Below are 19,162 nucleotides of genomic sequence, written 5' to 3' on the forward strand. Positions count from 1 at the left end.
GTCTTGCAAATAATTTCTACAGTGCTTGCCAAACCAGTTTTAAATTGAATACCATCTATACTTTAGTATATAGGGCTCTTAGATACTCGTCCAGTTGGGCCATATTTCATAAGGAGATTGAATTTTTAACTACTTTCTTTCAACAAAATTCATTTCCCAAAGATCTAGTTTTTTTAGAACTTTTTTTTTTTTGGCCGTCAACAAACTTTTAACTAATCATTTTCATCCTGCCACACCGGTTTTTAATGTTCCGAGAAAAACTTATGTATGCTTCAATCCCTTATATTTTTAACTCCAAATTTTCGCATAAACTGAAACAAATTATTGAACTGAGATACCGAGCATTAATTTAAAATTGCTATCAAATAATCCCAGCAAAATTGGCTCCTTCATGAGATCCAATGTGGTTTATAAGTTTACATGCCCAGGATGTCCTGGTATTATTATTGGATCAACGAAAAGATTGTTGCAGATGCGTTATTACAGTCACTTAGGGTTGAGTTTTAGAACGGGACAAGATGAGCAGACCAGAACATTCAAATATAAAAAATCATGCTATCAATTGTAAAATTGAGGTCAAGAAGCAGCATTTTTTTCATAATAGGGTAATTCTAAGGATGCAGATTATCTGACGACCTTAGAGTCATTATATATTAAAAAGACTCGTTCCATCGTTAAACGGTGGCTGCTCCTCTGCTCAACTATATCTGGCATAGTCGTCTTTGGAGGTTCTTGTTCTTTCTTTGGTCATTCTATCTTCTTTCTTTGTACTGAAGGTTGGTGTAACAGCAGTTGTTTTTACTTTGTCTTTGTTTTTTAGTCTTTTAATGTTTTCAATTGTCATTTTAAGAATCCAGTGTATTTTTAGTATTTTAATGTTATTATTTTGTCATTTTTCAGACTGATGATGCACATAGTCATGTGCGAAACGTTTCTTGATGAATATATCTTTTAAAAAACATCCATGTGTCTTCGGCATTCCTGAATTGATATATATATATATATATATATATATATATATATATATATATATATATATATATATATATATATATATATATATATATATATATATATATCTATATATATAGTATTCACACCACTCTGGAATATCTTACCTTTCTGGAAAACTGGATCATCACACAAGAAGGCCAAGAAGGCCCTCGCCCCCTTTTTAAGTGTCTTTCCAATCCGCTCTTTCTTCGCGGTTCAGGCAGCTGGAGGTGTATCTGTCAACGCAGGCCATGCCACCCTTGAAAGCCCTGGAGGTAGTGACAAGAAAATTTGAATACGGTATCTAGCTGAGATCCGTTTATTTTCTTCAAGCTCCTTTACAAGATAAAGGTGATGTTATGACGTGAGGTCAGAAGGGAAGCGTTGCAGTTAATCACTAAACCTTTCATAAATACAGTTGGGAACGTCATGGTTAGCGTTACAAACGAGTATTTTAAGTCACGGCTCGCACTAATTAGATATTGTCAGTTGCTATTTACTAACATTTTTCAGATTTATGACTAAGACGCATCTGTAAATGAACTTCTTGACTTGTTTTATTTAAATGCATATCTGAAGATTTTCCTTCCGATTCTCCAGATGTTAAATCTACATTATGAGAAAGATACTTTGAACACACGGGAATGAGGATGGTCACGTCATGAGAGTAGTGATTGATTGGTTCATACTGAAATGGCGCTACGAATAAACAATGAATACCTACACCCTTATAAAAACTGTTTTGAATGAAATGAGTATCTGAATACTTCACCTTTCTATATATTCATAAAAACTATAGTAAATACAATGTCGCAGTTCTGAGCAGCAAAGATAAAATAATCACCCCAAAAGGCGGCTGCCATCAGAATAAAATCTTGCAGGTCTTGCTGAACAGTTTGGCAGACTATAGGCCACAAAAGTACACACACACACACATATGTATAATATTATATATATATATATATATAATATATTATATATATATAATATATATATATATATAATATTATACATATGTGTGTGTGTGTGTGTACTTTTGTGGCCTATAGTCTGCCAAACTGTTCAGCAAGACCTGCAAGATTTATTCTGATGGCATGAGCCTTTTGTGATTATTTTATCTTTGCTGCTCAGAACTGCGACATTGTATTTACTATAGTATGTAGTATATATATAGATATATATATATATATATATATATATATATATATATATATATATATATGTGTGTGTGTGTGTGTGTGTGTGTGTGTGTGTGTGTGTGTGTGTAAATAGTAAACAGACGATTGGTAGATAGATAGATAGAAAGATTAGACAGAGAACTATATATGGTTCTCACTCGCACATATTGTCCAGCTGAGGCCGGGTATGGGGCAGACCACTCTTGGGCATCAGGGGTGCCACTTGTGTAAGGCAGTCATCCAGCTCCTCCTTCTTCGACTTGCATCTGTTTCCAACACTTTGTCGTCCACCTGAGGACAAAGAGATAATTATAATAATAATAATTTAAAGTACTTTCAATAATGTGAACATTAGACTATTAACAACCACCACGACATCAGGATCAACAACAACAACAATAACAATAAAACTACTGTCAATAAGGTGAACATTAGTCTATTACCATTCACCAAGAGATCCAGATATCCTGAAAAATAATGATAATAAAATTACATTCAATAGGGGTGAACAATCACAACGACATCATGATCAGCAACAACATTAATAAATAATAATAATAATAGTAACATTTATATAAATAATGATAATAATGATTCAGTGACAAAAGCCCTCCACTGGAGCTTGTGCTAGAAGCACCAGATACCTTGCAGTAACAAGTGGTACGAGCACCAACCTGAAGGAGTGATAGAAAACGAGCAGGCAAAGATCCGCTGGACTATGGTATCAGAACAGATATTGGGTGATAATGTGTAAATAGACCAAACGTGATGCTGATTGACAAAATCAAGAAGAAAGTATCCATGAAACACCAGAGTTGAAAAGAAAGAAAAGGAAAAAATGGATAAGTATCAAGACCTGAAATAGAAATAAGAAGGATATGGTATATGCCAGCGGAAACACTAGGCACAATCCCAAGATCCCTGAAAAGGAATCTGGAAAAACTAGAGGCTGAAGTAACTCCAAGACTCATGCAGAAGAGTGTGCTCCTAGAAACAAGCACATAGTAAGAAAAGTGATGGACTGTTAAGGAATCAGGATGCAACCCGGAACCCCACACTATAAATACCACCCAGTCGAATTAGTGCAGGCTGTGATAGACAAAAAAAAAAAAAAAAAAAAAAATTAATAATAATAATTTTAAAACTACTTTCAGTAAGGTGAACATTAAGCTATTAATAATCACCGCATTATGATAAACAACATCCATAATAATAATAATAATAATAATAATAATATAATAATAATAATAATAATAATAATATAATTTTAGAAGAAGACCCTCTTTTAAACAAATTTTGTTGAATAAAATGGCAGAATTCAGCGAATTAATCTTATATATTATCTTTTCTATTTTTCCTATTACTTGCTTTTCTGGCTCAGCGATACTTCGCAAAGTATTGCTGAGACAGAAAAGCGAGTAATAAGAAAAATAGAAAAGGTAATATATAAGATTAATTCGCTGAATTATGCCATTTTATTCAAACCGCAATGATAATAATAGTAGGGAAAAATACCCCATTTCGGCTCAAACATCAAGAACCGACCACCAATTCAGCTCACAGGCGATAAAACCCCATAAGCTTGCCTTCATCTTCGAACCTCATGGTACGTTGACCATTAACGACTCCACGGGAAAACCACTAATATTTCGCTCTAGTTCAGAAAAGGAACCCCCAAAATGGCTCATGAAGAACTCTTCGGATAGGAGAACCATGGTTTCGCTCGACCCTGATAATACCCAACCCCAGGCTCAAGATGTACTCGACAGATGAAAAAAAACCACCAGTTCAACAACCCCTTGAAAACCTAACCGAAAACTAACCTAACCTAACCTACTGAGTGAAAACATTGTAAGTCCCTTAACCTAACCTAACCCACCAAGTGACAAAAATTGTATGTCTCTTAACTTAACCTAACCCAACCCAACCCAACTATTGGCTCAAGATATACTATACAGATGAAAAAAACCCCATTTCACACAAATATGAATATGAGGGAAGAAAGAAATTCTAAGTCCATTACCTAACCTAACCTAACCTAAACCCACAGAGTATATGAAAATATGAATATGAGGAACAAATCTAAGTCCCTTAACCGAACCTCTTTTATGATCAGTTTGTGCCTAAGCAAAGGGTCGTGTTAGACCGAAAGTTTCTTGACTTTCTTGCCTTTCCATTTTCCTCCGTGGCATCACCTCTATATATATATATATATATATATATATATATATATATATATATATATATATATATATATATATATATATATATATATAATATATATATATATATATATATATATATATATATATATATATATATAATATATATATATATATGAATAACTTGATCACGAAGTATATAAAACGTGATGCTATGTACAAATAAAGGTTTTGGTCACGAAGGAAATAATGAAAAAGCGAGATAGCCGAGCACTTTCGGTCTTGTTCCGGCTAAATCGCTTTTTCATTTTTTCCTTCGTGACAAAAAACCTTTTATATATATATATATATATATATATATATATATGTATGTATGTATGTATATATATATATATATATATATATATATATATATATATATATATATATATATTATAAAACCAGGATGTCTCTAACCTTCTCTCATGCTACGCGCTTATACTTTATGGCTGAGATTGTCACTACAAAGTCTTAAAGCCAGATGCAATATATGAAGTAATTCTGATGTGCCGTAGGTTAATTATTTTGGTCATCATGAAAATCATATCTTGTTCAAAACCTGAGCTGTAGTATTTTAAGGGAGTGATATGATTTTGACTCCTGGTCTCTATTTATTCTCTACCGCCTTTCTCTTGTGAGAGTGCGCAAATCCAAAAAAAAAACAAGTTTTAATGATGATAAATACTTTTTCCACAATAAATTGAAATTGTAAGATAATGAATTGGAGTTACTTAATACTTTGCTCTAATGGGCAATAATTTTCCTTATTAATCTAAACTCATTCTTCGTTTATTCTCATTTATATACTTTTTCCCCACATGTCTTAGCATCAATCTAAGTCTTAACAACTCAAGTATTTATGTGGTGCTCAGCCATTTCCACTATCATGAGGAGTTTGGGTTATGATAGCCGAAGACCCACATTCACACTTAAGTGCACCAGTAAACATTCGTATTCAAATGGGCCGCGATTTGGTGAAACATCGACCGTGAGTCAAGCTGAAAAACACATTCAGTTTCTAAATTGTGCTATTTTCGCTCTGCTCGCTGAACAATGAGGTAATGCTGATCCAATAACTTCCAAAAACCAACTCTCAAAATCACCGAGGGTCTCTCTCTTCAAATAGTTTATTCTTCATATTGAAATACCTATAGATTCAAGTAGGTGGAAATCTTCTGTGAATGCTATCATTGAACATGAATTACGTCTTTACATATTTATCTGCACGTGAGTATATGAAAAGATATGAATATGAGTAAAATAAATTATAACTCCCCTTAACCTGACTTTCTTCATGACTCACTGCCCGGTGCGCAACAGGTCATATCACGTGATAGTATGAATGCAAAAAGATGTCTAAAAATCCATAACCTAACATAATGAAACTCTATGGAAGGTTGAACAATAAATAAAGAATGAGAGTAATGAAAACCAATTATGAGCATTCACATATCTTTATTACACATTAACAAGTGTCAGATTCACCTTTTTTCTCCCGAGACGCATTCAAAATAATACCGCCACGACTCCTTATCACCACCTCAAACTGCCAAAACAATTTTACAATAAAAAACCACAATCTTCTAAATTCATTATCTTGTACCGCTTGACATAAAAAATCAATAGAGAGCTGGCGTCTTGTCCTAGCATATTTTCGCCTAGCTTATCATTGCTGGCGCTATATTGATGCCATTCTCTCTCTCTCTCTCTCTCTCTCTCTCTCTCTCTCTCGCTCGCAGACAAATATAATCTACTAGTGTCTGGTAATAATAACGCTGACAAACAAACATCGTTTACTGTGATATGATGCTCTCTTCTCTCTCTCTCTCTCTCTCTCTCTCTCTCTCTCTCGCCAAGCAAGCATTGTTTACTGAATAGATGTCAAACAGATGTCTAACTTCCTAGCATATCATTGCTGGAGATGTAATGTTCTCTCTCTCTCCAAGCAAGCATCGTTTACTGAACAGATGTCAAACTCGGCCACCTGATTTTCTTTACAAGAAAAGATTAAAAAGCTCAGTACATCTACATTGCAATCTTGAGCAAGAACATCTGCAAAATCACGGTACAAACAACAACTGTTTTGTCTAAACTGCAGGGTAAATTTTCCTTCGCAACGGTCTGGCCGCCAATTGGCAATGCGATAGTCACTCTCAATTCACAACTAGCTGTATTTTGCGAGAGAGAGAGAGAGAGAGAGAGAGAGAGAGAGAGAGAGAGAGAGAGAGAGAGAGAGGTATGACATTTGGAGTTACATCAAGTGTACCAAATCGTTCAATGAAAGACCTATAATATCACACTCACACAGTGAGTATGTATCTAATGAGATATAAGTAAATAAAAAGAAATAGATAAGAAATAAATATACACACAAGATTAACCCCAGAAGAAAAATATTCTGTTGTTGCACACGTCATCTAAAACATACAAAGAGAAAGCCTGACTTGAAGTTATGTCAAGGAAGTTGATATACTGGAGACAAATGATAAATTTCAGTTTTTTTTCTCCAACATATAAGAAACAAGCGGAAACTTCCAAGGTATGTTGAAAATCCAAAACTTCGAACGGAAGAATTTCGAGAGGAAAGGTATAAAAACACACATACTTGCATTATCCTCACGGATCTCGCCTATTTTACTACGCCTTCCTGCAATCGATGAACGAGACCTCGGGGGATTCAATGAATTATGAAATCTAAGGCTATATTTTATAGGCAGGCACTATATATTATAAGCAGGCACTTCCAGCTATTTGGGCGCTAATATCCACGGAAAGAGGAAACTGGCATGGCTGGACATCAAGACGAAGAGATCCAGAAAACAAAGATACGAAAGACGAGGATGTTCTCAAAGGGAGACTGACTTAGGAAAAAACAGACCGCTGTCATGAAGGAGGAATAGTTGGAGAAGTTGACAAACAGAAATAATGGAAGAGCTAATAGATATAAAGAATAGCTGAGGGAAAGCCACAGAGTTACGAAGCTGCGGACGCATTTCGAGAGAAATGCGCAGAGAAATTGAGGCTTCCGAAGATAATCTCATCAAGAAGACACCATGCAGAACGTGAACATTCGTTCTCCGAAGTCTGGAGTCCCAGACTCCACACTCTGCCATAGCATCGGTCATCCCCCACTAAAATGCCGCTTCAGATCTACTGGAATCTCTTCCTTGAAGGGTGGGAAGCATTCAGTGAGCAGCTGAACTGATTAGGAAAAATATATTTAGAATTCAGCTCAAGTCTGAGGGGTGGTTTACCTCGAAGTCGTTTTAGAATCCTTGTGGCTCCAGGTCTGGCCTGCCACCCAGTGAAGTTCGACCAAGAAAGGAATAATGAAATGAAATTCACATGCTGACGCGAAGACTCAAGATAAAAAGATGGATTGAAAAATGAACTGTACACCCAACGGTATAAGGTTCACTGGATCCAAAGACTCTAGATGCAAGTTTCGAGATCCTTAGAAGCCATCTTTGAAGGCTTCGGAGCTCGCATGCATCTGATTTGAAATCCATGGAAAAAGGAAGCTCAGAGAAAAGAACAACAGCGGAGGACGACGATGCGACAACCCTAAAAGCTTTCCGGAGAGAAGCAAGCTGGAGACCTGAGGACCAGATGTGAACGGATGGAATTCTGGATTGTGGAAGACGAGGAAGGATCTCAAGTTAAGACTTAGGAAAAAACAGACAGCTGCAACGAAGGAGGAATAATTGGAGAAGGAGACAACAAGAGGAAAGGGAGAGCTAATAGATATAAAGGGAATAGCTGAGGGGAAGCCACATAAGGTTCGAAACAATTAAGTTCGGAAGTCAGACGCAATTGGAGAGAAATGCGCAGAGAAATTGAGGTCCCAGAAGATTAATCTCATCAACACACCATGAAGAATGCGAACATCGGCCTAACCATCATCTGCAGGCCAAAAAACAAACCAATCATTAGGCAATAATATAGGAGGATGAAGATTCAGAAGCACTAAAAGCTTTCCAAACAGAAGCAAGCTGGAGACTCGAGACCAGATGTGAGCGGATGTAATCCTGGAATGCGGGAGGTGTCTTCAGTACTTAGTATATCACGATAAAGGATATGGTAGAAAGGTTGATGAACTAGGAACCAAATACGTAATACTGGAAGAGGCAAAGGAAATGACAGCAAACTTTTTTGGTGAACCCTTTGCCAGGTAAGTATCATTCCAATTGCAACTAGAAGCAATTTATTGGTGTGCTGGCCTGTGCCAGTAAGTATTATTCTAATTACAAACTAGAGCAATCAATTTGTAATACCCTGTGCCAGATAAGCATTATTCTAATTACAACTAGAAGCAATCTATTTGGTGTACCTGTATCAGGCAAGTATTCATCTAATTAACATTAGAGGCAATCTATTTAGTGTACCCTGTGCCAGGTAAGTATGCGTTCTAATTACAACTAGAAGCAATGTATTTGGTTTAACCCTGTGTCAGGTAAATATGCTTCTAATTACAGCTAGAAAGGCAATCTATTTGGAATACCCTGTGCCAGGTAGTATGATCCTAATTACACAGGAGGTAATCTGTTTTTGGCGTACCCTGTGCCAGGTGAAGTATTATTCTAATTACAACTAGATGTAATCTATTTGGGAATACCCTGTGCCAGGTAAGTATTCTCCTAATTACAACTAGAGGTAATCTATTTGGAATACCCTGTGCGAGGTAAGCATGCTTCTAATTACAACTGGAGGTCAATCTATTTGGAATACCCTGTGCCAGGTAAGTATGCTTCTAATTACAACTTGAGGTAATCTATTTGGAATACCCTGTGCCAGGTAAGTATGCTTCTAATTACAACTAGAGGTAATCTATTTGGAATACCCTGTGCCAGGTAAGTATTATTCTAATTACAACTAGAGGCAATCTATTTGGAATACCCTGTGCCAGGTAAGTATGCTTCTAATTACAACTAGAGGTAATCTATTTGGAATACCCTGTGCCAGGTAAAGTAGTTATTTCTAATTACAACTAGAAGTTAAATCTATTTGGAATACCCCTGTGCCAGGTAAGTATGTATTCTAATTACAACTAGAGGTATCTATTTGGAATAACCCTGTGCCAGGTGAGTATTATTCTAATTACAACTAGAGTAATCTATTTGGAATACCCTGTGGCCAGGTAAGTATGCGTTCTAATTACAACTAGAGGTAATCTATTTGGAATACCCTGGACCAGGTAAGTATGCTTCTAATTACAACTAGAGGTATCTATTTGGAATACCCTGTCCAGGTAAGTATGATTCTAATTACAACTTAGAGGTCATCTATTTGGAATACCCTGTGCCATGTAAGTATTATTCTAATTACAACTAGAGGTAATCTATTTGGAATACCTAATGGCCAGGTAAGTAATGGCTTCTAATTACAACTAGAGGTAATCTATGGCATAACCCTGTTGCCAGGTAAGTATTATTCTAATTACAACTAGAGATAATCTATTTGGAATACCCGGTGCCAGGTAAGTATTATTCAATAACTTAACTAGAGGGTAATCTATTTGGAATACCCTGTGCCAGGTAAGTATTATTCTAATTACAACTAGAGGTAATCTATTTGGAATACCCTGTGCCAGGTAAGTATGCTTCTAATTACAACTAGAGGTAATCTATTTGGAATACCCTGTGCCAGGTAAGTATTATTCTAATTACAACTAGAGGTAATCTATTTGGAATTCCCCTGTGCCAGGTAAGTATTATTCCTAATTACGACTAAGGGAATCTTATTTGGAATTCCCTGTGCAGGTAGTATTATTCTAATTACAACTAGAGGTAATCTATTTGGAATACCCTGTGCCAGGTAAGTATTATTCTAATTACAACTAGAGGTAATCTATTTGGAATACCCTGTGCCAGGTAAGTATTATTCTAATTACAACTAGAGGTAATCTATTTGTAATACCTTGTGGTCAGGTAAGGGGAAGTTTATTAAATTCTAATTACAACCCTAAGTTAATTCTATTTGGAATTTACCCTTGCCAAGGTAATAGTTTTAATTTCCCTTAATTAACAACTAAGGAGGCCAATCCTTTGGAATTACCCTTGCCTAGGTACCCGTATTGAATTCTTAATACAACTAGAGGTAATTCTTAATTTGGAATTTAATCCCTGTGCCAAGGTATTAATTCTAATTACCAATTTTTTATTTAACAATTAGGTAAAAAATTTCCCTTTAAATTTTGGAATCCCTGGTGCCCGGTAAGGTTTTAATTATTCCTAAGAATTAACAACTGAGGTAATCCTTATTTGGAATAAAACCGGTTGCCAAGGTTATTTTTAATTATTAGTTCTAAGGGTTACCAACCTAAGAGGTAAGGCTATTTTGGAATACCCTGTGGCCATTTGGAATACCCTGTTTGTCAGTAGTAATTATTCTAATTACAACTAGAGGTAAATCTATTTGGAATAACCTGTCCAGGTCAAGTAATTAATTCTAATAACAAACCTAGGAGTCAATCCATTTGGAATAACCCTGTGCCAGGTAAGTTATTAATTCTAATTACAACTAAGGTAAACTATTTGGAATATTCCTGTGCCAAGTATTATTCTAATTTACACTAGAGTGTATCTATTTGGAATACCCTGTGCCAGTAAGTATTATTCTAATTACAACTAGAGGTAATTCTATTTGAATACCCGTGCGGATTTATCCCTGTGCCAAGTATATTCCTTAATTAAACTAGAAGGTTAAACTATTTGGAATACCCTGGCCAGGTAAGTTATTAAAATTCTAATTAAAACTAGAGTAATCTATTTGGTGAATACCCTGTGCCAGGTAAGTAATGCTTCTAATTACAACTAGAAATAAGCTATTTGAATACCCTGTCCATGGTAAGTTTATTTCTACTTACAACGAGAAGGTAATCTATTGGAAATTACCCTTGGCCATGTAATTCTTATTCTAACTTTAAAACCAACTAGAGGTAAATCTATTTGGAATACCCTGTGCCAGGGTAAGGTATTATTCCTAACTTACAACTAGAGGTATATCATATTTGGAATAACCCTGTTGCAGGTAAGTATTTTGGCTTCTAATTTACAACCCTAGAGGTAATTCCTATTTGGAATTAACCCTGTGCCACTAACTAATGCTTCTTAATTTACAACTAGAGGTAATCTATTGGAATACCCTGTGCCAGGTAAGTATTAATTCTAATTATTTACTAGAGGTAATCTAATTTGGAATAACCCTGTTTGCCATGTAAAGTATTATTCTAATTACAACTAGAGGTAATCTATCTTGGAAATGCCCTGTTTGCCAGGTAAGTATTATTCCAATTAACAACTAGAGGGAATCTATTGGAATTCCCTGTGCCAGGTTTAAGGTTAATTAAATTCCCTAATTACAACCTAGAGGTAATCTATTTGGAATACCCTGTGGCCATGTGAGTATTATTGCTAATTACAACTTAGAGGTATCTATGGATAAACCCTGTGCCAGGTACGGTTAAATCTTCTTAATTACAACTTAGAGGTAATCTTAATTTTGGAATACCCTGTGCCCATGTAAGTATGGCTTCTAATTACAACTAGGAGGTAATCTTATTTGGAATCCACTGTTGCCTGTAGTATTATTCCAATTACAACTAGAGTTAAACTACTTGGAATAACCCTGTGCCATGTACGGTTCATTCTAATTACAAATAGAAGGTAATTCTATTTGGAATACCCTGTGCCATGGTAAGTATTTATTCTAATTTACAATAGAGGTAATCTATTGGGAATAACCTGTGCCAGTAAGTATGCTTCTAATTACAACGAGAGGTAATCTATTGGAATAACCCCTGTGGTCCAGGAGGTTAAATTTTTTAAATTTATTCCTAATTACAACTAGAGGTAATGCTTATTTGGAATACCCTGTTGCCATGTAAGGTATTATTCTAAATTTACAACTAGAGGTAATCTATTTGGAATACCCCTGTCCCGGGTTAAGTATTATTCTAATTACAACCTAGAGGTAAGCTATTTGGAAACCCTGTTTCCATGTAGTAATTAATTCTATTAAACAACTTAGAGGATAATCTATTTGGAATAACCCTGTGCCAGGTACGTTAATGCTTCTATTACAACTTAGAGGTTAACTTTTTGAATTAACCCTGTGCCAGTAAACTAGCTTCTATTACACTAAGGAGGAATCTATGTTGGGATAAACCCTGTGTCCAGGTAAGTATTATTATTTAATTACAACTAGGGGTATCTATTTGGTAATACCCTGTGCCAGTAATATTATTTCGGAATTACAACCCTGAGGTAAGCCTATTTGGAATAACCCTGTCCAGGTAAGGTATTATTCTAATTACAACCTAGAGGTAATCTATTTGGAATACCCTGTGCCAGGTAATATGATTCTAATTACAACTAGAGGTAATCTATTTGGGAATACCTGTGCCAATGTAAAGTAATTATTGCTTATAATTACAACTAGAGGTAATCCTATTTGGAATACCCTGTCCAGGTTTAAGGTATTCTTTTAATTACAACTAAGTAATCTATTTGGAATACCCTGTGAGATAATATGCTTTCTAATTAAACAACTAGAGGTAAATCTTATTTGGAATCCCTGTGCCAGGTAATATTTGGTCTTCTAAGTACAACCCTTTAGCGGTAACTCCTATTTGGAATACCCTGTGCAGATAGTTATGCTTCTAATTACAACTAGAGGCAATCCATTTTGGAATACCCTGTGCCAGATAAGGTAATGCTTATTAATTACAACTAGAAGTTAATCTTAGTTGGAATACCCTGTGCCAGGTAAAGGTATTAATTCCTAATTACAACTTTAAGGCAATCCAATGTGGAAATACCCTGTGCCATAATATTATTTCCCTAATTACAACTAGAGGAATCCTATTTGGAATATCCTGGTGCCAAGTTTGGATTCTAATTACAACTAGAGGTAATCTATTTGGAATTACCCTGTTTTTTTTTTCCAGGTAAGTATTAAAAAAAAAAATTCTAATTACAACTTTAGGAAGGTAATCTATTTTGAATCCCCTGTTTGGCCATGTAAGTCTTATTCTTAATTACAAATAGAAGGTTAATCTATTTGGAATAACCCTGTGCCAGGTAAGGTAATGCTTCTAATTTACAACTAAATAATCTATTTTGGGAATACCCTGTGGCATTAAGTATTATTCTAATTACAACTAGAGGTAATCCTATTTGGAATACCCTGTGACATTAGTTATTATTCTTAATTACCCCAAACCTAGAAGGTAACTCTATTTGGAACCCCCTGTCCCCAGTAGGTATTATTCTAATTACATCTAGAGGTAATCCTATTGGAATACCCTTTGCCAAGGTAATTAATTGCTTTTCTAATTACAACTAGGAGGTAATCATTTGGAATACCCTGTGCCAGGTTTAGGTATTATTCAATTAAAACCCTAGAGGTAAAGCTATTTGGAATACCTGTGCCCGGTAAGTATTATTCCTGAAATTACAACTAAGACTTAATATATTTGGAATACCCTGTTGCCATGTAAGTATTATTCTAATTACAACTAGAAGTATCATATCTGATGCCTGTGCCAGGTAAGTATTTATTCTAATTCAATCTAGAGGGAACTTTGGACAATTCCCTGGCCAGGTAAGTGATTATTCTAATTAAAACTAGAGGTAATCTATTTTGGAATACCTCCCTGTGCCATTTTGAAAGTATTATTCTTAATTACAACAATAGAGGTTAAGTCTATTTGGAATACCCTGGTGGCCAGGGTAAGTATTGCTTTCTAATTACAACGAGAGGTAATCTTATTTGGGCAATACCCTGTTCCAGGTAAGTATCCTTCTATTCAACTAATAATCTATTTTGAATACCCTGTGCCAGAGGTTATTCTAATTACAACTAGAGGTATCTATTTGGAATACCCTGTGCCATGTAAGTATTATTCTAATTACAACTAGAGTAATCTATTTGGAATACCCTGAATGCCAGGTAGTATGATTCTAATTACAACTAGAGGTAATCTATTGGAATACCCTGTGCCATTTGGTAAGGTAGTATCTTCTAATTACAACTAGAGGATAATCTATTTGAATACGCCCTGTGCGCCATCGGTAATGCCCTCCTAATTACACTTATAGGTTAATCTTTTGGAATAACTGCCCAGTCTAATGGTCTATTTAATACCCTAGTTAATTCTTAACTAGGATCAACCCTTGCCAGGAGTATTAATTCTAATTACAACTAGATAATCCTAGTTTGTAATTCACCCTGTGGCCATGTAGTATAATTCGAATTACAACTAGAGGTATCTATTTGGAATACCCTGTGCCAGGTAAGTATTATTCTAATTACAACTAAGAGGTAACCCTCTAGTTTGGAATACCCTGTGCCCAGGTAGTAAGTATTCTAATTACAACTAGAGGTAATCTATTTGGTAATACCCTGTGCCATGGTAAGTATTATTCTAATTACAACTAGAGGTAATCTATTTGGAATACCCTGTGCCAGGTAAGTATAGCTTCTAATTACAACTAGAGGTAATCTATTTGGAATACCCTGTGCCAGCAGTATAAGTATGCTTCTAATTCAACTAGAGGTAATCTATTTGGAATACCCTGTGCCAGGTAAGTATGCTTCTAATTACCGACTAGAGGTATCTATTTGGAATACCCTGTGCAGATAAGTATGGCTTCTAATTAACAACTAGAGGTAATCTATTTGGAATAACCCTGTGCCAGAATAAGTTATGCTTCTAATTACAACTAGAGGATAATCTATGAGTGGAATACCCTGTGCCAGGTAAGTTATCTATTACACTAAGTAATCTATTTGGAATACCCTGTGCCAGTATATAATTCTAATAAACTAGGGAATGGTAAGTTTATTGAACAGGCTACTGTGCCAGGTAAGTTATTCTAATTACAACTAGAGGTATCTATTTGGAATACCCTGTAAGCAGGTAAGTAAGTATTAATTATAATTACAACTAGAGGGAATCTATTTGGAATAACCCTGTGCAGGTAAGGTATTATTCTAATTGGTACACTAGAGGGATCTTATTTTGGATAACCCTGTCCAGGTAAGTATTAATTCTAATTACAACTAGAGGTAATCTATTTGGATACCCTGTGCCAGGTAAGTATTATTCTAATTACAACTAATAGGTAATCTATTGGAATTTCCCTGTGCCAGGTAAGTATTATTCTAATTACACCTAGAAGGAATCTACCCTGGAGGTACCCTGTGCCAGGTTAAGTATTATTCTAATTACAACTAGAGGTAATCTATCTGGATACCCTGTGCCAGGTAAGTATTATTCTAATTACGACTAGAGGTAATCTATTTGGAATTCCCTGTGCCAGGTAAGCATTATTCTAATTACAACTGAGAGAATCTATTTGGAATTCCCTGTGCCAGGTAAGTATGCTTCTAATTACAACTAGAGGTAATCTATTTGGAATACCCTGTGCCAGGTAAGTATGCTTCTAATTACAACTAGAGTAATCTATTTGGAATACCCTGTGCCAGGTAAGTATTATTTCTAATTACAACTAGAGGCAATCTATTTGGAATATCCTGTGCCAGGTAAGTATTATTCTAATAACAACTAGAGGCAATCTTTTTTTTAATGTACCCTGTGTCAAGTAAGTCTTATTCTTCGAAAATAAGCCAGAAACCCGTCCTGTCTTACCTAGTCTGGTGGACATCCTTCTTCGGAAATAAGATTTGACTTGAGAAAATTCTTAGATGGCAATAATGCTAACATAGATGGTAATCAATAAATAAATAAACAAATAAACGATATCTGAGGCACCTGTTGCTGCCTAACAACAATTTTTGTTAGCCTACTGGGGAAGCCAAATATTTTTGCGTGGCCCTTATTTTTTTCACTTAACTAGTGGTATTTATCTATTTATTATTTTAATTATTCTTGCACCCCTATACCACAGCCATCTTGAGTTGAGAAGGCCTGAGAGACCCGAGCACGTGTCATCATCAGACGTCTTAGTCTGGCCTTGCGTTTCCATTCACAACTTTTGTATTTTTTTGGTGGCCTTTATCAGTTATTTGCAGAATATATAATTTCTGTGTAAGTTAATCATGTTTTACAGTCTTTTGCATCATCAGTATCCTCTGGGCCTGGTTGATATGATTAAATATGGAGGGAAATCAGTGCAGAAACAGTAAATGAGAACAAAAAAAGTGTATCCACAGAAAAGATTATATATAATGCATATGTATACTTAGAAAGGCGGCCAAGAGCACAAATATGGTCACAAAAGATGCCTCCCCCTTTAGGAAAAGGTATAAGAGCTATATACAAAATAAACATTCAGTATATTTACAGCAATTGTTCCTCTGCTTATTATATCTTCAGTGTATCCAGCTTTCTCGTTTTTATCAAATTTTTGCAATTTTGAATGTTTTCATTTATTTTCTTGCAATAATTGTTCAGTAAGGGCATTGGAGGAAGCAAATAGCAACATCTTTTTATTTTTTTCTATGCTACGTCCAGGATCATAATCATTTAGAGGTAAAAAGGCATCATTATCAGTCGAGGACGTGAGTGAAATGTCCGTGGCCAAATCAGGACACTGTGAAAGTTTATTAATGGTTTATATAGTTAAACAGAATTACGTTTACTACAAATTCATGCGGATAAAGAAGCCTTCCTCTGTTTATATTGTTTGGTAAGCTATCTTTTGTTTCTTGGCAAGTAAGTAAGTAAGTCTTTACAGAAGCAACACTTGATTTTTTTCGTAACAGCATGCACACAGCGCCAGCAAGGTATCAACATCATCTTGACTGACATCAATATCAAAGGAATCGTTATTATTTCCGGACTCGTTATTCATGCACTCCCAGCTTGTTTCTTCGAAAATCTTCAGTTCGATGTCTTTATTATTAAAAGCTATTCTGAGAATAGACATTAGCCTCACTTTTTTTTTCCAAGTCGACGATATTTACCAAATCTATTTCCCAGTTGATCGGTTTGAAATATATTCATTTTCAATGTTTTTACACAGTTTTAGTAATGCAATTCCAGAGATCTAACTAGAAATGGAATTTCTGTAAGGAAAATATACTTCTAGTTATTTACATACGTTAGTGAGTAGCATATTTACTGTGAAACCGATAACCTTTATGTGGATGCTTTACGTTCATTATGGTCCACTCCAGAGATAAATAAATTTAATATGATTAGCTACATCTTCAGAATTTGGCAAACAGTGTTCTTTTCCCGTTGTCAAAAGTGCTTCTATGACATATTCATTGAAATTTTGTAGGGCAAGGCTGACGTTTTGCCTTTCTAGACTCGATGGATTTTATGCCACTGATGTAAGCTTGTATGCATATCTGAGGAGAGAATCTGCTTCTAAATTGTGTAATTTATGCAAATTAGATGGCCTCAGAAAAATTACCAACAACAATACAAATTAAAAATAAATGGTTTAACAGTTTACAAAATTTGAAAGTTTCAAGTACTGAGTTTTATAATAATTTTATAATCATTTGTGTTAATAAACTGTTGTTTCTCATCATAACTTCTGCCCTGATATCCTACATTATGCAGGATTTTGTATTTAATTAAATTACCCAGGTTTAGAGGATTATGATGTTGTTAAAGACTGTGAATATAATGATCTAACCATAGCAATTAGATACTCTGCATAAGAAAAAGTAATAAATAACAAAATACAAGAACTGGGAATGGTGCTTGTGGACCAGGTACAGGACTGTGGTGGGATGACTTCCATCGCTGTGCCAAGAGCGATCACACAGGTTGTTAATTCAAGATGGCGGTGCCTTCTACAGTCTCTACACAATAAATCAGACTTCGTGAGCCAGACCATTCTAGACCTATATATCTCCCTTAGACCGATGCCTGTTTATTTCTATGTATTTTGGGCAATGTTCATGTTTGCCCCTTGACGAAGCTTTTCCAACTGGCTAAACATTAAATCTTAAACTCTGTATAGGTTTGTTTCTCCATAATTAACTAAATTCTGAGTGAATTTTCTTGCTTTTAGTAGCATAAACGAATATCTAGATACCTGACTTATATGAGACAAGGGAATTTTTTCGTTATGCGAACGACGTGTTTTCAAGTCGAAATATGACTTGAATACGACACTCGTTAACAGATTATGTTGCGGTATGTTTATTGAGTATAAAAATTACTTGATTCCGATAGCTATTTTTCACGATATTCTTTTATTTATCTTTTATCGACGTAAAAACAACAGTAAAAATGTGTTCTTACAAGCCCAGTAGTTTTGATTAAAAAGATTTTCTCTCAATTTTACCTACGGTTGTGTTTGATGGAATAAGTTTACGGAGTTTTATCCTTGTTGCCGATGCACGATAAAAGTCATTGGCAAGCTTGAACAGTTTTCATAGCTTTAGGGGGGAGAGCAGCTACAACATGGTTTCAACATGGTTAAAACTTAAATTTAACGTATATTTCTTTGTTGATTCTCTGATATACCTATAGCGAATAAAATTATTACATAAAAATATCTCAGTCATTTATACATAATTACGGTAATTGTTTACTATCGTACGATGGTTGAAATGCAAGCAAACGGAAGTTGTTGTTATCCAGTTCGGTTGTAATTGAAAAAGAAAAGAAAAGAAAAAAAAAGCTGTTTCTCGTTCGGTGGTTCATGGCTGTTCACATTTACGCAACTAGTAAAACGTTAAAACAATATTTTCATCATTCTCTTTTGCTGTTTTTTGAACTTATTTAACTAGAAGATGGGATAAAGTAAAGGGTTAGGTTGGAATTTGGTCTCTCAATAAAATCGGATTATTGTAAGACGAATT

General features: G+C 35.1%; 2 pseudogenes; one reads left to right on the forward strand and one right to left on the reverse strand.

Annotated features, from left to right (window-relative positions):
- The window catches only part of LOC135222480 (uncharacterized), a 107,686-nt pseudogene that overhangs the window by 40,882 nt on the left and 47,642 nt on the right, over window positions 1-19,162 (forward strand).
- Window positions 1-19,162, reverse strand: part of LOC135222097 (uncharacterized) — a 42,061-nt pseudogene that overhangs the window by 16,162 nt on the left and 6,737 nt on the right.

Source organism: Macrobrachium nipponense, chromosome 3 (assembly GCF_015104395.2).
Source record: "Macrobrachium nipponense isolate FS-2020 chromosome 3, ASM1510439v2, whole genome shotgun sequence".
NCBI lineage: Eukaryota > Metazoa > Arthropoda > Malacostraca > Decapoda > Palaemonidae > Macrobrachium > Macrobrachium nipponense.